We start from the raw sequence: 22145 nt of genomic DNA on the forward strand, positions 1-22145 counted from the left end.
AATGGGCTCAAGGTCACCAAAACCGACTGGTGTCTGCGGAGTCCGTATATACACCCTAGTACCAAATAGGAAGACAATCCAGAGATTAGTTCTTGAGATATCGCGGCAACACCGTTTTCCAACTCCAAAAGCAGATATGCCTGCTGTGACCTTGAAAACGGGGTCAAGGTCACCAAAACTGACTGGTGTCTGCGGAGTCTGTATATTCACCATAGTTCCAAATATGAAGACAATCCAGTGTTTAGTTCTTGAGATATCGCGGCAACAAACAGGTGGGACGTACGGACGGACGTACGGACGGTCGTGAATACTATATCCCCCGCTTCGCGCTTCGCGCGGTGGGGGACAACAAGCAGCCACATACACACATGTGTATGCACATGGCTATAGTAGGGCAATAGTCTTGCATGTGATGTAAACCAACATTTCACTTCATGCTGAACTACAACATTGTACCCATGTGGGGAATCAAACCCAGGCCTTCGACATGACGAGTCAACGCTTTAACCACTAGGCTACCATACTGCCCCTAATAGATGTAGACCAGAGTTAGTAGATGTAGATCAGAGTACGTGGATGTAGATCAGAGTTAGTAGATGTAGATCAGAATTAGTGGATGTAGATCAGAGTTAGTAGATGTAGGTCAGTGTTAGTAGATGTAGGTCAGAGTTAGTGGATGTAGGTCAGTGTTACTAAATGTAGATCAGAGTAAGTAGATGTAGGTCAGAGTTAGTAGATGTAGATCAGAGTTAGTAGATGTAGGTCAGAGTTAGTAGATGTAGGTCAGTGTTAGTAGATGTAGATCAGAGTTAGTAGATGTAGGTCAGTGTTAGTAGATGTAGATCAGAGTTAGTAGATGTAGGTCAGTGTTAGTAGATGTAGGTCAGTGTTAGTAGATGTAGATCAGAGTTAGTGGATGTAGATCAGAGTAAGTACATGTAGATCAGAGTTAGTGGATGTAGATCAGAGTTAGTAGATGTAGATCAGAGTTAGTAGATGTAGATCAGAGTTAGTAGATGTAGATCAGAGTTAGTACATGTAGATCAGAGTTAGTAGATGTAGATCAGAGTTAGTAGATGTAGGTCAGTGTTAGTAAATGTAGATGAGAGTTAGTAGATGTAGATCAGAGTTAGTAGATGTAGATCAGAGTTAGTGGATGTAGATCAGAGTAAGTAGATGTAGGTCAGTGTTAGTAGATGTAGATCAGAGTTAGTAGATGTAGATCAGAGTTAGTGGATGTAGATCAGAGTTAGTAGATGTAGATCAGAGTTAGTGGATGTAGATCAGAGTTAGTAGATGTAGATCAGAGTTAGTAGATGTAGGTCAGTGTTAGTAGATGTAGGTCAGTGTTAGTAGATGTAGGTCAGAGTTAGTAGATGTAGATCAGAGTTAGTGGATGTAGATCAGAGTAAGTAGATGTAGATCAGAGTTAGTGGATGTAGATCAGAGTTAGTAGATGTAGATCAGAGTTAGTAGATGTAGGTCAGAGTTAGTAGATGTAGGTCAGTGTTAGTAGATGTAGATCAGAGTTAGTAGATGTAGATCAGAGTTAGTGGATGTAGATCAGAGTAAGTAGATGTAGATCAGAGTTAGTGGATGTAGATCAGAGTTAGTAGATGTAGATCAGAGTTAGTAGATGTAGATCAGAGTTAGTAGATGTAGATCAGAGTTAGTAGATGTAGATCAGAGTTAGTAGATGTAGGTCAGTGTTAGTAAATGTAGATCAGAGTTAGTAGATGTAGATCAGAGTTAGTAGATGTAGGTCAGTGTTAGTAGATGTAGATCAGAGTTAGTAGATGTAAATCAGAGTTAGTGGATGTAGGTCAGTGTTAGTAGATGTAGATCAGAGTTAGTAGATGTAGGTCAGTGTTAGTAGATGTAGATCAGAGTTAGTGGATGTAGTAGATGTAGGTCAGAGTTAGTAGATGTAGATCAGAGTAAGTAGATGTAGATCAGAGTAAGTAGATGTAGATCAGAGTTAGTAGATGTAGGTCAGAGTTAGTAGATGTAGATCAGAGTTAGTGGATGTAGATCAGAGTTAGTGGATGTAGATCAGAGTAAGTAGATGTAGGTCAGTGTTAGTAGATGTAGATCAGAGTTAGTAGATGTAGATCAGAGTTAGTAGATGTAGGTCAGTGTTAGTAAATGTAGATCAGAGTTAGTGGATGTAGGTCAGTGTTAGTAGAAGTAGATCAGAGTTAGTAGAAGTAGATCAGAGTTAGTAGATGTAGATCAGAGTTAGTAGATGTAGGTCAGTGTTAGTAAATGTAGATCAGAGTTAGTGGATGTAGGTCAGTGTTAGTAGATGTAGATCAGAGTAAGTAGATGTAGATCAGAGTTAGTAGATGTAGATCAGAGTTAGTAGATGTAGATCAGAGTTAGTAGATGTAGGTCAGTGTTAGTAAATGTAGATCAGAGTTAGTAGATGTAGATCAGAGTTAGTAGATGTAGATCAGAGTTAGTAGATGTAGATCAGAGTTAGTAGATGTAGGTCAGTGTTAGTAAATGTAGATCAGAGTTAGTGGATGTAGGTCAGTGTTAGTAGATGTAGATCAGAGTTAGTAGATGTAGGTCAGTGTTAGTAAATGTAGATCAGAGTTAGTAGATGTAGGTCAGAGTTAGTGGATGTAGGTCAGTGTTAGTAAATGTAGATCAGAGTTAGTAGATGTAGATCAGAGTTAGTAGAAGTAGATCAGAGTTAGTAGAAGTAGATCAGAGTTAGTAGAAGTAGATCAGAGTTAGTGGATGTAGATCAGAGTTAGTAGATGTAGATCAGAGTTAGTGGATGTAGGTCAGTGTTAGTAGAAGTAGATCAGAGTTAGTAGATGTAGGTCAGAGTTAGTAGATGTAGGTCAGAGTAAGTAGATGTAGGTCAGTGTTAGTAAATGTAGATCAGAGTTAGTGGATGTAGGTCAGTGTTAGTAGATGTAGATCAGAGTTAGTAGATGTAGGTCAGTGTTAGTAAATGTAGATCAGAGTTAGTAGATGTAGATCAGAGTTAGTAGAAGTAGATCAGAGTTAGTAGAAGTAGATGAGAGTTAGTAGATGTAGATCAGAGTTAGTAGATGTAGGTCAGTGTTAGTAAATGTAGATCAGAGTTAGTGGATGTAGGTCAGTGTTAGTAGAAGTAGATCAGAGTTAGTAGATGTAGGTCAGAGTTAGTGGATGTAGATCAGAGTTAGTAGATGTAGATCAGAGTTAGTAGATGTAGGTCAGTGTTAGTAAATGTAGATCAGAGTTAGTGGATGTAGGTCAGTGTTAGTAGATGTAGATCAGAGTTAGTAGATGTAGATCAGAGTTAGTAGATGTAGGTCAGTGTTAGTAAATGTAGATCAGAGTTAGTAGATGTAGGTCAGTGTTAGTAAATGTAGATCGGAGTTGGTAGAAGAATGAATTCTGTCACAAGAAATGGATGGCCCAGATTAATAATAGGAGGCAACCCCACCTTTAAATCAGCAATCCAGTCAACATAGGTGTGTGCAACGAGCACCAAAGTTGGTTAAACTGACTATCTAAACTTTAAACCATTGGGTGGTTTCCACTGAATACACTGTAGGTTTATGTAGGGTGACTCTTCATAACAAATTCTTCCCCCCTTCAAGAATGCTTACATTTATATATCCCCCAGTAGCGATATCTTTTTGCAACATATGCACAAACTAAGTCTAACAAAAATAAATCTTGTCTCAAGTTTGGTAAAAGATCCCAGCCCTATAAACACATGCTGCTAAACATTAAATTTTCCTCCAGAGGCTTGAACCTATGATAAACATAGGATCTCGATATGGCAACTACAACCACCTCTCAAACCCAGAAAAAGGATCTCCATTAGCGATCAACTTTCTTGCATTCTCTCAGAAATGAGCAGTGTTTGTTCTGAGACTTCTTTACTGAAGAATTCCCTCAAAAAAGGTATTGAAGACAAGTGGCTGTTGTCTGGTTAATTACAGAGCACTCAAAACTCACACATTGTAAATCCACTTTGCAGACCCATGTTGACAGGGGGGCCTCATGAAGCTTGTATATACAATGAAAGCACAATGCATCTCAGGGGATTTTTTTTCATGGGTAAACTTGGTGCAGAACAAGACATTCCCCTTTATCAATCACATGATTGAGAAATTAAAGTTGTCATTTAATGCCACAGTGTGAACATGATCTGGTTCTGAGCTCATATACAGTACTCCTCCCTACCATGATTCTTAAGTTAATGCATAAGAACTATTTTATTTGTCTTTTAGGGATGGTAGCTCACACTACAAATATTTTGGAATTTATTATTTTACGCATCTATCATTGTGCTCACTGAAGTATTATTATGACAGAAAATGCAGTGAGTGAGTGAGTGAGTGAGTGAATGAGTGAGTGAGTGAGGTTTTATGTTGCTTTTAGCAATATTTCAGCAATATCATGTTAGGGCACACTGGCAAATGGTCTTCATGAATTTTCCCCATGTGGGGCATCGAACCCTGGTCTTCAGCGTGACGAGCCAATGCTTCAACCACTTCCCTACCCCACTGCTCCTCATAACTGTCGAGGATGAACTACCACCCTGCAGCAATGACCAAGTTGTAAACAGAACTCTCCTTATGGGAAATAGTCTTGGGTAATTCCCCTTCAAGCAGGAACTGACTAACCCCCATTCCATTGTCTATACTTGATCTGTGTCCGCACAACCATAATTAAGTGACATATATCCTCATTGAATTGTTATGACTCATTTGTAACTATTTTGGCTACTATGCTTGTCGTAAGCAGCTACTAACAGGATCAGAGGTCAGGCTCGCTGACTTGGCTGATGCATGTCATTGTATCCCAATTGCATAGATCGTTGCTCATGATGTCAGTCACTGGGTTGTCTGGTCCAGACTCGATTACTTACAGACCGCCATCATATAGCTGGAACATTGCTGAGTGTGTCATTAAACAACTAACAAACAAACAAATTGTAACTATTTTCTATATATTACTACTTACATTAACCAATGACATTTAAGATCTATATTTGTTGCCCATAAGAAGTGTGTCGTGGGTCACCACCATCTATACATCAACAGTGTCTCTAAGGAGAGACAGATAATGGAACACACAGCAGTCCAGTCTGATGACACTTGTGCTGCTTCAGTGCAAGGTCAAACCTCTGCAGTTATGTAACTACTGTATTCGACGTAATAAGCGCCAAGGGCGCTCTCAAAATTAGAAATAGGGGGCTCTTATTAGAATATTATTTTGGTGAAAAAAAACAGAGATGAAAGATCGTAAATTTCATGGTTTATGCTGATAGCCTGAAATGTTAACATACAACAGATATATTTTTCCAGAATTTAATTGCCCATAATTAAGGGTGCATATAACACAAGAGTGCGTATTATACACAAATAAAAAAGTCTTGTGTATATTGATCAATAGGAAGGGGTGCTGATTGGGATTGTTCACTAGCCAATATATTAGCAAATATCGCCGTGGGCGCTTATTAGAGCGGGGCGCTTATTACGTTGAATACGGTATGTATATCAAGGTTTTACCTTGACTTACGAAAGTGGGGTCAAGGGGACCCCAATAATTAATTCTAAGGGTCCTTGCAGGCAATATGAGCATGATGAGGGTCCTGTAAAGTAATGAAATGGTGTAGTGCACTGTACGTTTAGATAATTACTTTAGGGCCCAAAATGAATCAATGATGATGTGGACAGGGGTCATGACTGATGTATGAAACAACAGACCCCCATAACTGCTCTGGATGTGCTGTACATGCTGTAGGTACAATGAATATTATAGTTGGTCTCTCAGGATGTAGTATATTCTTTATCTGAATCAAATCAAACATTTGTAAGTACTGAACTCACATTTGTGCATCATGTAAAACCCTGGTATGTACCATACACTTGTATCTATACAAAATATATGAACTCATCTTCGTCACTATCTTTGTCTTCATTGATGTGAACACAGTCAACACGCGCTGACCATGAGGCTTATAATGACAATCTGGACCCACAATGCAGATATGTACCCACGTTCACAATATGGCTCAACGTCACGAAATTTAACTTTAGTTGATATCTGAAATAATGGTACTTTAGCATGTTTAGAAACCACTATAACTCTCCAAACAATGAATTCCTAGTTTGATCAAATTTGAATTCATGAGAGAAAGCAGAACCATGAAGCTATCCAGGTCGAATGCAAGTTTTTTTATCATCAGATGTTTTTTGTTTTGTTTTTTGTGTGTCTTGGTTTAGACATTTTTGTTACATTTGAGATTTTAACCTTGTCCTTCAAAAAGATATCTGAATATGTTGTTTCGTTTGCAGTTTTCGTTAACATGGTGTTTTCTGACATTTCTATTATTTTCAAACTTTTAGATTTCTGCAGATCTCAAAACCTTATTTTTCTTCACCGAAAAAATAAATCACATTTTAAATATAGAAATGAAGCTAACATAAAAAAGAGATTATTTTCATGATAATGGGGAACATGTACAGAAAAATAGCATTGCAGTATCAATAGACAATGCTAGAACGAAGGATATGTGATATAAACTTCAAAATATGCAAAATAATGTAAAATATGTTTCCACACATACCACATACATTGCACATCAGTTTCCCATTAATAAGAAGCAGAATATCATGATAACTAGCCACACTGATAGTTTCAACATGGCCACTATCATATAAGTTTAAAACAGAGCTGTATTTGATGACAGCACAGCTGGCATTTAGACTCCTGCCAAGTTTCAGTTTCACAGTCCTTGTTGGTTCAGACAAACAAACATGTAATTGCTCACGGCATACGGATTAGAAGACAACAAATGACAGAAACCCGAACATAAGCTGACAAAGGCTTGTGTACAATTCGCACAAGAACATACCATCTTGTTAATTCTTCTCTTTGCCATTCAATATCTATGCTTGCAACAAGCATGAAAAGAAAGGTTATTTCATGTGTCGAGTGAAATATCATGTTTCCCTTATCGAATGATGGGGATAGGGGGAGGAGACATTTTCATGAGTCACGTTACATACATTTAGATATAATTATATACAAAATTAACTTCAACAAAAAATATTCATGAAAGCTACAAGACCACTGTTGGAAGTGAAAGAATACACATCAAGTAACAAAAATGGCGCTCGATTGACGATTTAAAAGAGAAATTTAATTGACGTTCAGTATTTTCAGGTTTGCAGCCATATCAGTGACATCAATGGTTTAACACAGTGTGCATCTTAAGGGAATCAAACCCAGACTTTCTGTGTGACAGACAAACACACTAACCATCAGACCACCCAGCTACAAGACTGCTGTTTGAAGTAAAAGAATACAGGTCAAGTAACAAAAATGGTGCTCGATTGATGATTTAAAAGAGAAATTTAATTGACGTTCAGTATTTTCAGGTTTGCAGCCATATCAGTGACATCAATGGTTTAACACAGTGTGCATCTTAAGGGAATCAAACCCAGACTTTCTGTGTGACAGACAAACACACTAACCATCAGACCACCCAGCCTCAAAACTCATACAACCCAAGACTGGCATCTTCAAAATTCTAAGTGTTTTAAACTGATTTGACCTGAGAAGTGGCTACAGTTCCAGAAGAATCTAAACGATGCAGCTTTCTGAAAGGCCTCCATTCTGTTGCAGTATGTATTCATGCATCATGAACGCAATGGCTGACTAGCTTCTCTGAAAGCCATTCTGTTACCTCTTGTCAAGTGCATGGAATGTGAGTAAATATAACTTTTTCCTTCACAAGATAAAATATTTGAGTTTGTCAGCATACAAGTGTCACAGGTTCAAACAATATTTTCATTGTATGAAGCAATTTTTTTCATGATGCAAAATTTAAAGGCTTACTGTATATTAATACAGCAACATGTAAAGACAGCCAATCCTTGATTATCAAGTGTATTGTATTTCCATTCTATACTGATAACTAAACACCCAGGACTTATTCACCACCCACGCTTCTTTTCAGAAGTCACTATCCTCTTCTCACCATCACCCTCTCAACAAAGACTTTTTCCCTCAAGCCTTGAAGCAACAACCAGAGTTCAGCAGAGACCTAATTTCAAAATTGCTGCATCATTGATACATTTCATCGAATCCGATTACTGTCATAAAAGCTTTATTAGCAAGAAAAACTGTTTCCTTGGTATTAACAAGGGGGAAGGAAGCCCTCATGCTATCTGGTGTTCCCAGTTGTATTTGAGGCGGTACCTAGGCTGTCTTACAGACCCTGATACAAATATATCAACTATAGCCCATGCAAGTCTATAATGTTTGGCAAGTCTAGATTATTGCTGAAAATGAAGAGAATCACTGGGCTCCTTTTTTATTATATTTTTATTAAGATAACTGAGCAACTGTTTTTTTCTGTACGATATGTTCATTTCAGAGACTATATGTTAGTCTAGGCGGTACCCAACACACCACGTTGAGTACTGGTGATATCAGCATCTGTCTCAATCGTAGAAGAACAGTGTAATTTTATTGGACAGCTATTTTAGATTCAAAATGAAGCTGTGTTGAAGACTGGGTCCAGTGTATTTATCCTATAGAATTGAGAATGGAGAATCAGGTCATTCTAACAACATGCCTACTCAGCGATAGAAACTAACAGTTTTAGTCACCTGGTCCTTATAATGATGACATAAGCAAAATCATTAAAAAGGGCAATTTTCTAATGGTCCTTATGATACCTTGACTATTGGGCAGGTTGGCAGGGACTATAGGACTAGTGCATATTTCTATCACTGCTACTCAGGATTCATGGTCAAGATCAATTTAAGGAAGATATTTAGATAGATTTAGGAAGATAATCGAGCATTTTCAGCACGGTCACACCCTTTGTACCTCAGCACTCCACTGCATGTCTTGGCAGTTGGTTTGTTTGTCTGTTGTTTGTGGTTAGTGCCACACTCTGCAATATTCCAGCTCTATGACGGTGGTCTGTAAATAATCTAGTCTGGACCAGACAATCCAGTGATTGACATGAGCATTGATCTATACAGTTGGGATATGATGACATGCATCAACCAAGTCAGCGAGTCTGACCACCCAATCCCGTTAGTCGCCTCTTATGACAAGCATTGTTGCCTTTAACGGATAGCATGGGTTGCTGAAGACCTATTTTAGCCCGGATCTTCATGGGTTTGTCTTTGTGAGTGAGTGAGTGAGTGAGTGAGTGAGTGAGTGAGTGAGTGAGTGAGTGAGTGAGTGAGTGAGTGAGTGAGTGAGTGAGTGAGTGAGTATTGTTTTAAGCCACTTTTAGCAATATTCCAACAATATCACGGCGGGGGACACCAGAAATGGGCTTCACACAATGTACCCATTTCGGGAATCGAACCCAGGTCTTCGCCGTGACAAGCGAACGCTTTAACCACTAGGCTACCCAACCGCCCCTGGGTTTGTCTTCATGCCCTGATGGCATGGGATGTTGCTCAATACATCAACTGCTGGTTTGTTTCAATCTCTCCCACGCACGCACACACAAGCATGCACGAACATACACACATGCCCACACACCCACACCCACATTCACATGCAAACACGAACACATAAAATCCCAGATGCACACATACCCCCTTATTTGCATGTGCACACAAGTGCACACACACTCACATGTGAATGCGACGTTCAGCCCCATTTCACATCATGCAGACAACCACTGATCTGGTCCGGACTCATTCATTTACAGCTGCCTTAATACAGCTAGAATTCACTGAGACATGCTACATGTACTCACTAAGCATGTATGGTGTACTGATCAAGAATATACGTAAAACAAGAACCTTCTGCAGGACAAAATAGATAATTAAATAACTAAAAAGAGAAATTTGTTTCATCTCAAGGAAATCCCTACCACACATCATTTATGAAAACAAAATGGCAGAAACCAAATATCAGTTTGTCATAATGTAGCTTTAATTCCCGGAAGAAGTAGTACAGATGTACGCCATGAGTCAAAACAAAGGTTCAGTGAGACAAAGTTTCTGATTTACAAATCCCTCTCAAAGCAGGGGTTCTGTCTGTCTGGGCAGCCATCTTAGTTTTGTCTTGTAATGGGTTCCGTATCATTTAGCAGAATTGTCTGTCAGCTGTCAGCAAGCGAAACCTGCAGATGTTCACACTGTGTATCAGTTCAGCTGTGAGTCACATGCCCTGCGCTATCAAGCATCATATAATCATTACCTCATCCCCCCCCCACCCCACCCCCCCCCGGGGACTATTTCCGCAACGAGTGTACAGCCTCCACCCTGGAGAAGGTCACTGCCTGTCCTAACCTAGAATCATCCGTGATGGGTGTTCTGTCTAATTGAATTTATCCAAGATTGTCAAGCAATTGTCCATTATAATATACAAGTGATCTTGCCACTCTCCCAAGTTCTCAACTGCTCTAAAGTAGCACGGGGTGGTCGGGTAGCCTAGTGGTTAAAGCGTTCGTTCGTTACGCCGAAGACCCGGGTTTGATTCCCGACATGGGTACAATGAGGGAAGCCCATTTCTGGTGTCCCCCCACCATGATATTGCTGGAATATGGCTAAAAGCGGCGTAAAACCATACTCACTCACTCACTCACACTAAAGTAGTACTATGGTCTATTCACTACTTACTATTCACAAGTTGATGAAAAAGTAATGTGAGGTAGAATGTTCTAGGTTATTGCACTTATATAGAGACATGCATCCATATATGTGTGTGTGTGTGTGGGGGGGGGGGGCTGCTTGTACTAGTCCAGACTAATGCCCCTTTTATAGTGCTATACAGCTGAGACACCATGCCACAGTTTAACATGTATACCCGACTCAGAGACACCATACGGACTCCAAGCCAATCAGTCCTTGTTTTATCCCATCTATTGCCAAGTGCCAGGCAGGGAAACAACAAGTACCCTCTTTTAACATCTTTTGGCATGATGCGATTGTGGATGGAACCACTGACCTTCTGGTGTTCGGGGAGATGCTCTATCCACTAGACCATGAAGGCGCTCCGCCAAAAAATGAGAAAGAGTAAGGCTAGTGTTTTGGGGTTTTTTTTAAATAAAGCGCTGAAGTAAGTATTTGTATGTGTTTGTGTTAGGTTTGATTAAGTTTTACTGATGCGAAGTGACGCTAACTGATTAATTTCAATGATCGATCAACTGGGACCATCCCGTCATCACTTGCGATCTTACTCGCTGTAGACGTGAAGGAGTTGAGTCACAGCCTGTGGGAGAAAATGGTAAGTGAGACAGGTCATAGATGCTTACCTCTCTGGTGAAACCCAAAAGCATGCAGTATGTTTCTTACAGACTTTGGCATTTCAGGGCATGATGAACATCTTGACAGCAAACAGCAGTGCATTTGACCACCAGTGGTTTACAACATAATGTAATCAGTGATAATAACATAATGCAGTCAGTGGTTTAAACATAACATAGTCAGTGGTTTATATCATAAAACAGTCAGTGGTTTATAACATAACACAGTAGTGGTATATAAAGGAAAGCAGTCAGTGGTTTATAACATAACAGTCAGTGGTTTAAACATAACATAGTCAGAGGTTTATAACATAACACAGTCAGTGGTTTATAACATAACAGTCAGTGGTTTAAACATAACATAGTCAGTGGTTTATAACGTAAAACAGTTAGTTTATATCATAAAACAGTCAGTGGTTTATAACATAACACAGTAAGTGCTATATAATGGAAAGCAGTCAGTGGTTTATAACATAACAGTCAGTGGTTTAAACATAACATAGTCAGGGGTTTATAACATAACAGTCAGTGGTTTAAACATAACACAGTCAGTGGTTTATAACATAACAGTCAGTGGTTTATAACATAACAGTCAGTGGTTATAACATAATGCAGTCAGTGGTTTGTAACGTAAAACAGTCAGTTGTTTATAACATAACAGTCAGTGGTTTATAACATAAAACAGTCAGTGGTTTATAACATAACAGTCAGTGGTTTATAACATAATCCAATCAGTGGTTATAACATAACACTGTCAGGATAAGATGCAATCAACCAGAGCTATCTTTTCTTCCCATCAGAACATGGTGCTTTAATAAATGTTTTAAAAGACTTCAGTCTTTGTCTAAATTTTATTGTTCCCAAGTACCAACAGACGAAGTAAAACACTGTGGGTTCCCTTCTTTCCATACTTGAAATAAACTATCGGTATTAAAAATGGCATGACAGATTAACTATAGCAATATGAAAGAATCGGATGGTGCTTAACTTTAGTACATCATACACACAGTTCTCAAACTGCCTAGAACAGTTTGTTTTAAAAAATATTAAATGCCACCCCCTCATATTTTTCAAACATGTGTACATTAATCTAATAATCTAGTAATTGTGGCCTGATGAAGGGGATTGTACCCATATGGTTACTAGGCCTCAGGACGTGACGAGTGAACACTTTAACCACTGGGCCATCCTTATCACACAGAGGAAGAGATGCATGGCAGTTTTGACATATTTGAGAGAGGAAGTTCCTGTCTTATCACTAACAAGACACATACACAAGTACCTACAGCACAGCATTCCTATCAGTGGGAGGCATGGGCAGCCTTGTGAACATTGTGTTGTAAAGTGAACATAAAACTTGTATCAAGTGAATGACAATGTCCTAAACACTGACTAGGGAGCCGGGGACAGTTGACCGGTCATCTTATTGTTATGGCCTAATAAAACCAATGTCGTTATTAATGTTTATTATCAACATGTATTTGCATGGCTCAAGATCATTTTTGGCGCCATTTAGTATTTACTTACATGTTATAAATTTGTACTGACCCAAGCCTCTTACCACCCGTTCGTTCACCGGAATTCACGTATGGTGTTATTTATATCTGCACATAATATTCAAAAAAACTGTTTCCCAAATACTGAATCTGCTAGAGAGGGGTGCGCACTAAACTCAAGAAAATACTGTATTCGCACTGAGTATTGACAATTTTCTGTGGGTATACAATATATTATTACTATCTTGGGCCTAGTCTGTTAAATATTTTAAAACCGATGAGTAGATCTTTTTTAAAAATAATTGCAGTAGAGGCCATGTTTACCTGATGCCTGTATTCAATCAGTAAATAAAAATCTGTAAAGACATTCGTGTACGTTAGTTGAAAAGGCTACATTGCGTACATTGTCGTGTTATGCTATGGGTTTTTGTAATTTTTGTACACAGCAATCCAAAACTAATTGAGTTGTGGAGATGTTAACATAAGCAACAAAAGGTTAAGGTGACTAAAAGGGGAAGTTATTACTACATATCAGAAGTGCAACGATTTCATTCGAGGGGACCCCATGTAGAGTATAGATCCTAGCAAGCTATGCTTGTCGTAAGAGGAGACTAATGGGATCGGGTGGTCAGGCTCACCTGACTTGGTTGACTGCATGTCATTGTAGCCCGATTGTGTGGAACAATGCTATCACTGGATTGTCTGGTCCAGACTTGATTATTTACAGACAGCTGTCATAGAGTGAGTGAGTGAGTGAGTGAGTGAGTGAGTGAGTGAGTGAGTGAGTGAGTGAGTGAGTGAGTGAGTGAGTATGGTTTTACGCCGCTTTTAGCAATATTCCAGCAATATCACGGCGGGGGACACCAGAAATGGGCTTCACAGGGTCTCTGGCGTGACGAGCGAACGCTTTAACCACTAGGCTACCCGACCGCCCCAGCTGTCATATAGCTGGAATACTGCTGAGTGTAGCATTAACAAATAAACACGCACGAATACCTGAGTGAGATTTCATTGCATGGACAATTTTAGCATGTTCAGTCATGCCGATTTCTTGCAGGACATATACATGCCAGTATAGGTACATGTTTCGTGCATTCAAAATAATATATATAGGTCGGAAGCAAAAAAAATCATTTTTTTTATAGGCATTTAGAAGTTGGAGTACTAAGTAAGGATAAGAATTTATGGATGAACAACTTCTTTATTACAAATAAATCTTTGTAATAAAGAAGTTGTTCATCCATAAATTCTTATCCTTACTCAAAAGAATACAGTATCACTGTCTACCCTTCATTTAATATTTTATTTGTACATTTGTATTTTATTTGTTTTACGCCATACTCAGCAATATTCCAGCTATATGAATGCGGTCTGTAAATAATCGAGTCTGGACCAGACAATCCAGTGATTGACATCATGAGCATCGATCCGCAATTGGGATTGATGACATCCTTCAACCAAGTCAGCGAGCCTGACCACCCGATCCCGTTAGTCACCTCTTACGACAAGCATAGTCGCCTTTTACGGCAAGCATGGGTTGCTGAAGACCTATTCTACCCCGGATCTTCACGGGTCCCCTTTGAAGCAAATAGAGAGATAATCTGTCAGAACACTTTACCACAGAGCTGAATGGATCTGCTGTATAAATCTACTTCAATAGAGATACATATACCACACCATTGGCAGTGGTGGGATGGGTTTACCAGCTCGACACATCACCTACACCATCTGGCTAATAGGAGAGGTTAATAGGACAGAAAGCTTACACATTTTCCTACAAACCTCAACTTGAGTACTGAATACCCCATAGAATTAAACACACACTCCTCCAACATACCACATAGCCACCAATCTTCAGCAGATCCCAAATGGGTCAGTCATAATAATCCTTATTTGCCAGTAAGTCTTCTATCTAGGATATACCTGTTCACGGAGACTTCATCAAGCTTGTATTAACAACCTCACTTGCATGCTTCTATCAGTAATCTATGATTAATCTTTATCCAACACACTTCGGCCATAAGAGCCATAAATAGATTAGCCCATGCTGGATGTATTCCAACATCAGATTCTATAATAACAATGTCAAGCTATGTGCCCCCTCATGCATTTCAACTTCACCAACATCACAAAAGATTGTTTGTACTCTTGCTAAGGCTGAGGTGGGCGAGAACAGGCCCCTGTGCATTGTTGGCAGGCTTTATGTTGGAGACTGATGGGAATTTTCTCTGTTGCTCCTTTTTTTCCTATGAGAAAATAATCATCACTCCTTATCACCCAGTGATATGCTTTCTACCTTGACTTTATGACTTTCTTTGTGGTGTGTGAATGGAGACGAAGATGTGAAAGTATTTGTGGGACGTGTTGTGAGGAATGCCTATTTTCTTCTCTTTATTCCAGTTTAATTGTTTTTCTTATCCAACCAATCGGCTCCACAAGCCCCCATGAGCCAAGAGTGAGTGAGTGAGTGAAATGGTTTAACCCGGCTTGGAACATATTTCAGTTATGTCATGGGGTCAGCTTCTTGTGGGAGGAAATCCTGAAGTGATGCAGGTCTTAGAAGTTTAGGAAAAGTATGTGATTTGAACCCATGATCAACAGTTTCTTGAACACCTAAGAGATGCAACTCAGCACAGCTGTTTCCGGTGATGTAAACAACTGGCAACCTAGACCCCCTCTAACAATAAGCAAATCATATCACTGGTGATAAAACCAATTACCATGAACATATAATTCTTCAATAATTGCTACTGTATTTTCTTGAGTATAGTGCACACTTTTTTTTTTAAAAACACAGCTGTGTAGAAGGGGTGCTTTATACACGAATTAATGAGTTTTGATGTTTTGTCCCCCATGGAAAGACATTACCGCGAGCATGTAACACCGGAAATACAATGTCAACAAATCCATGCTGAAGTATGCAAATTAGTCATGTAATTAATTACACTGTCATGCTATAAAAAGTGTTCTTTGTATATCTGGACTTATGTTTGTAACTTATTTTATTAATTTTATTCAAAATTCCTTTTAATATTGTTTTAATTAATTTTGGCGAAATTGTGTTAAGCGATCGGAAGATCGCACAACTCACTGTTATTAACAGCAACCACGGTCAGATTACCGCTATTGACGCCTTAAAACGAACTTTAGTTGACTATTTGGTACTCGAATACTTACAGGCTGGGGTAATCATGGTAATGTAGCGGGGTTATTTAATTTTACTGAAATCAGTATAAAACAACATTCATTCATTATCATGAACATCATAACCATTATTTCAGGCAATAATGCCACAAAATAATATAATTATAACAAAAAAATTATTTCAGACAAAATTCTAATACAGAGATCAGTGATTACACTGTCTCATCTTGTCTGACCCTGAAGATTCCAGGTTAGAATAGTTCTTCAGCAACCAATGTGACCATGCTTGTCGTAAGAGGCGACTAGCAGGATCGGATGGTAAGGCTCGCTGACTTGGTGCATGTCATCGTATCCCAATTGCGTAGATCAATGTTCATGATGTCAATCACTGGATTGTCTGGTCCAGATTCGATTATTTACAGACCGCGTTCATATAACTGGAATACTGCTGAGTGCAGCATCAAACAACAAAACAAACAAACAAACAAATGACATTTTTTGCAATTAAAATCCAAATGATAATAATTATAACAATGGTAACTATTGTTTGATCTAAGAAAGATACTTGATAACAATTATACAAGTAACCATGGTAACTATTGTTTGATCTAAGACAGATACTTGAATTGTGCAGTCAGCACTTACAAACATGTTGAAGCAAGGAGAAACCACAACATGAGGAAATGATCAACTGCTTTGAAGTGTTCCTCACAAACTGCGTATTTATCTTTATCATTGTTTATATGTTCGAAAATAAAACAAAGTCCCCTCTCCTCCATCAAGTTCTCTGTAGTGTTATACAGACATACGGCCATGTTTACATCAGATGTTTAAGACATGTAACAGACTGCATTGGCTGAGAAGGAGGTGGATTTGTAATGGCTGCTCGCTACAAGTACAGTGCTAGCAGTCCTATTCATCAGTAGGGGTTTTCAGTACAGATGCTAGTACATAAATCAGTTATTAAGCATGAAAGACATTGAAAACCATGACAACCAAGTCCTGCACCATGCTTGTGTAATTATATATCTGCATCTAAATTAATCAAACCCAGCCTAGTTCATACCAATAGCAAAGTCGAGCTAGCCATACAAAATCAATATTACAAGTTTTTTTCAATCATAAAACAGAATTTATTGTGTAATGATTATCTGTTTGCAATAATCCAGCTATTGATGGTAGACAGTAAATGATCAAGTCCAGACCAGACAATCGAGTGACTGATAATTTGCAAGCAACAATCCACGCCCCGTGTACAATGAAACGCTATCAACCAAGTCACCGAGACTGACAACCTGATAAATGTGGTCACCTCTTACAACCAGCATTAGTTGCTGGGGACCTATTCTAAACCAGAATTTTTAAAGGTATTAAAGTATTGAAAGATTTCAGAATAGATACACTAACCTTAACCCTGTCTTCACATATATGACGGCCACTAAACGCCACTTAAAGGTATCCTATACAGTGTAAATACCTGTAAATCCAGACTATAGTTCCCAGTGAAGTGTCTGGATTGACAAGGGCTAGGTATTATAAGGGCCCTCACACTAGAAATATCTAATATAAAGTTATGGGGAAATTTGAATTCTTGTTATGAAAGTTGAAAAGTGCATCTGAGAACTGTCATAACAATAGGGTCTTTACCTCCCCCTTTAACAGTGGTACGGAATACCATAAATCATCAAATTAATGCGTCCCCAAATTGATACGAGAGCCCCCCCTGGCCTAAATTGAGTCATGAAATTAAAGCGAATAGCCCTGCCTTCGTCACTGACAAAGATTGTAAATGTTGTTCCTCACATAGTGAGCGTAATCCTGTGAACAGAGTATGTATGCACCATGGCTGTTGTTACGAGGTGAAGGGATTATTTGGCCAAGTTACCGAGAAGAAAGACATCATACACAGTTGGCGACTGTCACAACAGCTGGAGCACATAGTGTAAACAAAGTGACCACACTTGATGCGGAACTTGTTGAGAAGCACTCTAGCACTCAATTACATTGTTTAGTGGAATCTTTGTTACGTATGTCAATGTTTCCGCCCTGTGCAGTGAACCTGACATGACAGCATACTCCAGTATGTCCAGACAAAAATGTGTTACCTTAATTCAAAAAAGGGACACTCACATTTTTATGATACACGATTTACAGTCATGACTTTGAGGTTAGAACATAGAGGTTCTGAACTAAAATCGGCCTGTATACCAGGGTTTTCAGACTAATGAGGGCCTTGACTAACAAGGTTTGTCTGTTCTAACAACTAGGACAACCTCAACAATAAATGGCTGAAATGCGTAACAGTCACGTATGATGTACATTGATCCTGACACGGATGTGAGCTTTCCTTCATGACTTGCACACTAAAATCATTTTAATAAACGGTACATACAAACTAGGGGCTGTTTACATAGCAGGTTTCTGTTGATTTTGTATATTTGTGTACTTCAAGCATGCTGCAATGACTCACATGTAATACTGTCATGTTTTGCAAGTGATTACTTCCAACTATCAACAACCCTGAAGATCTTCTTGATGTTGTTGTTTATTCCTGATCATCATATAGCTTAAACATGGAGCCTGAAATCAACATGTGGATCATGAATTTATATCTCTTTCTAAGACTATGTGCATAAACAGAATTCTGTTTGAGTGAGTGAGTATGCTTTTACGCAGCTTTTAGCAATATTTAAGCAATATCACGGCAGGGGACACCGGAAAATGGGCTTCACACATTGTACCAATGTGGAGAATTGAACCCAGTTATTCAGCGTGATGAGCCAGCGCTTTAACCATTAGTCTACCCCACCCCCTCCAATTCTGTTTGAATTAACCCAAGTACATTAATGCATTAAAAATAATTCACTTATCAAATAAACAAATAACACTAATAATAACAATTCCAATTTTATTCTTTAAAATAACCCTACACTCATTCTGAGAAAACATACAAACCAAAATAATTTCCCATCCAACCCTAACAGATTACATCCCAACTTCATAAAAGGTTTCAACATTTCTCATCATTTACTTAAATTCACAATACTTCAATGCCAGTAATTAAATAAATATTCAATAATAACCTCACCTTGAAATCAACAGAGGTAAATCCATTCCGTCCATGAAATACTGCACTATATATGTTCCCCGACTGTTGAACTGTATATTTCTATAGGCGGGCCAACACTGTTTGAGATGTTGTTGAAGTGGGTCTAGCTCACTTGGACTTCTGTTTGGCTACAGGAAAGTGCTGGAGACATATTTCCTGTCTCTTGCTGCTTGCAGTCAGGGTCACGCTACACTTCCCTTCCTCCCTCAGAACAAGTGCATCTCAGTCTCGTGGAAAACATTTGACGACACCTCGCCTGCAAAACACATTCGGGCTGCATAGAATACATCTATCGGCAGTTTCAGTTACAAGTTTAAAATTAGGTCGTAGATGAATGTCAGCGATGAAAGAACATGTACGTTTAACTCAACCATTAGGAGATCAAATGGGCTTTCACTGATTTGGTTTTGCCTTACATATATCCTATCTACATAGTGATGAATAAGCTAAATTAAAAGTCTATGTTGTGTGAGGCTGCAGTGCGGGAGAGTTATGCATGTTTATGTATGACGTTTGATATATGGTAAACTGCATGGCGGATATATCAACTATATATCACAATGATCTCTCCTGCAGCTGTGGTTCTAACAACGTACAACACATTGTCTCTAGTGATGACTACCGGTACTACATTTGATCAAAGTAAGACATGACAGTACTTGACATGTACCGTATATCCTATAAAACAGAAACCTTTCAGAAAGTTGTTAACTAATTTGTTGATCTGTTCTGACTAGATGATAAAAAAGGACAAACTGTAAACATAGTAAAGATGGTAAAAAAGTACATAAAATAATGCAACAAATAATTTAATTTGGATATTTTTGTTGTTTTGTCACACTCAGCAATATTACAGCTATATAACAGAGGCATGTAAATAACCAAGTCTGGACCAAACAATCCAGTGATTGATATTATCTGCAAAAATAATCTGCAAAACAGAAGTCAATATAGAAATATTTCTAACCGGAGAACCATGGTTGGTTGGCTGGTTGGTTTGTTGTTTAACGCAGCACTCAGCAATATTCCAACTATATGAAGGTGGTCTGTAAATAATCGAGTCTGGACCAGACAATCCAGTGATTAATATCATGAGCATTGATCCACGCAATTGGGAACGATGACATGCATCAACCAAGTCAGCGAGCCTGACCACCCAATCCCGTTAGTTGCCTCTTACGACAAGCATAGTCGCCTTTTACGGCAAGCATTGGTTGCTGAAGACCTATTCTACCCCGGAATCTTCACGGGTGCGGAGAACCATGGTTACCTATTGGATGTTTAAATAAGAAGTGTACAAGAGACAAAACTGAAATTAAATAACAAATAAATAGAGCAAAGATATTGATAATCACAAATTTTAAATCTTGATAAACAGTGAATGTGTACAAATTTACAAAAATGTCTGAGACAATGTTATAACATCTCCTTGGATTCTGACTATCTACTCACAAGTTGCTACAAGCCCAGGCCTCTCTCTCAGTCAACACAACTTTACCCTTCCTCCTGTAGGACTTTAATAACTACTACAAGATTCTATCTGTTATTCTATCTCCTTGTCTGTTGTACTATCAAGTTTCAAAATGAGGCTCAGCCATGTTTGACGGCCTCATAGTAAATTTGGCCAGCACACTCACAAAATGTCTTTTCCAAAGTGAAGAAATTTGATCAGCAGTGCCAATGTTTTCACTATGTCTCTGCGCGCTAGCCGAATCAACAAGAGAAATAATTACTTCAAAGTGTATCATGGCCTGAAATAATGCACCACTACAAAGTACCGTACTTAACGCAACACCTAGTTTAACTTTATTGGGGCTTTAAATTACAAGTGCCATTCATTATTTGAAGTGGTTAGCGAGTTCACATCATGTAATAAATATAGTAGCTATCTTTTTCATGAAAACAGTTCACGTCACAGCTGGGAGTTCTTCAGACGTGTAGCTGCATTCTGAGTTCATTTTCATAATATCAACCTGTGACATTATACATAGTTGGAGCTTAATACTTGAATTTCAGAAACGTGGCAAGGTTTTAACTTTACTTGAGAAAGAAGTTTTACCATGCATTGTTGATAATAAATCAGATCAAATTTTGAAGAAGTATTCACATTCATTATCCAGATTTTGTCAGGAACCCCTATATTTTTGTTACACTTCCCTAAATGGAGAATAAAACAGTTCTCCAGTTTGTTTGTTGTTTAATCCCACACTCAGCAATATTCCAGCTATAAGACAGCGGCCTGTCAATAATACAGGTCTGGACCAGACAATGCAGTGGTCGATATTGTGAGCAACAATCCAGGCAATCTGGGTATGATGACACACAATCATCCAAGTCTGACCACCTGATACATTAAGCAGCCTCTTATGACCCAGGGTTTCCAGGGACCTTTTCCAAACTGGAATCCTCATGGGGCAGGTTATTAGTGACCAATGTCTGCCAGTAGAACAAGGGATTGGATGGGTACAGTAGCTGCTGATACTGAGGGCCTGATTTAAAATATTCCATCCTATACCATGTATACACACATACAAATAGAGAACAGATGCCAAATAATTTACATTGCAAGTCGTAGAGATGCAAAATACATTACAATGCAAGTCGTGGGATGCAAATAATTTACATTACAAGTCGTAGGAATGCAAAATATATTACAATGCAAGTTGTAGAGATGCAAATTATATTACAATTCAAGTCTAGGGATGCAAATTAAGTTACATTGCAAGTCGTAGCATTGCAAAATAAATTACATTGCATGTCGTAGGAATGCAAAATAAATTACATTGCAAGTCTAAGGATGCAAATTAAGTTACATTGCAAGGCGTAGCATTGCAAAATAAATTACATTGCAAGTTGTAGAGATGCAAAATAAATTACAATGCAAGTCTAGGGATACAAATTAAGTTACATTGCAAGTCGTAGCATTGCAAAATAAATTACATTGCATGTCGTAGGAATGCAAAATAAATTACATTGCAAGTTGTAGAGATACAAAATAAATTACAATTCAAGTCTAGGGATGCAAATTAAGTTACATTGCAAAATAAATTACATTGCAAGTTGTAGAGATGCAATATAAATTACAATGCAAATCGTGGGATGCAAATTAAGTTACATTGCAAGCTGTAGCATTGCAAAATAAATTACATTG

At 38.5% G+C, this 22145-nt stretch overlaps 1 protein-coding gene across 7 annotated transcripts in view; it reads right to left on the reverse strand.

The window, feature by feature from the left end:
* LOC124148123 (nascent polypeptide-associated complex subunit alpha, muscle-specific form-like) overlaps positions 1-22145 on the reverse strand; it is a 65898-nt gene that overhangs the window by 40057 nt on the left and 3696 nt on the right. For 5 of the 7 annotated variants that reach the window (XR_007218939.1, XR_007218938.1, XM_048387399.1 and 2 more), the window contains exon 2: positions 18974-19250. The gene's annotated coding sequence lies outside the window, so the exon portion shown is untranslated. Of the gene's footprint in view, positions 1-14578; positions 14732-18973; positions 19251-20446; positions 20467-22145 lie in introns of those variants that run through there. The other 2 variants (XM_048387398.1, XM_046519073.2) reach the window with 2 other exon arrangements.

The sequence above is a fragment of the Haliotis rufescens genome, unplaced genomic scaffold (genome assembly GCF_023055435.1).
Source record: "Haliotis rufescens isolate VD_foot unplaced genomic scaffold, xgHalRufe1.0.p SCAF_7, whole genome shotgun sequence".
Classification (NCBI taxonomy): domain Eukaryota; kingdom Metazoa; phylum Mollusca; class Gastropoda; order Lepetellida; family Haliotidae; genus Haliotis; species Haliotis rufescens.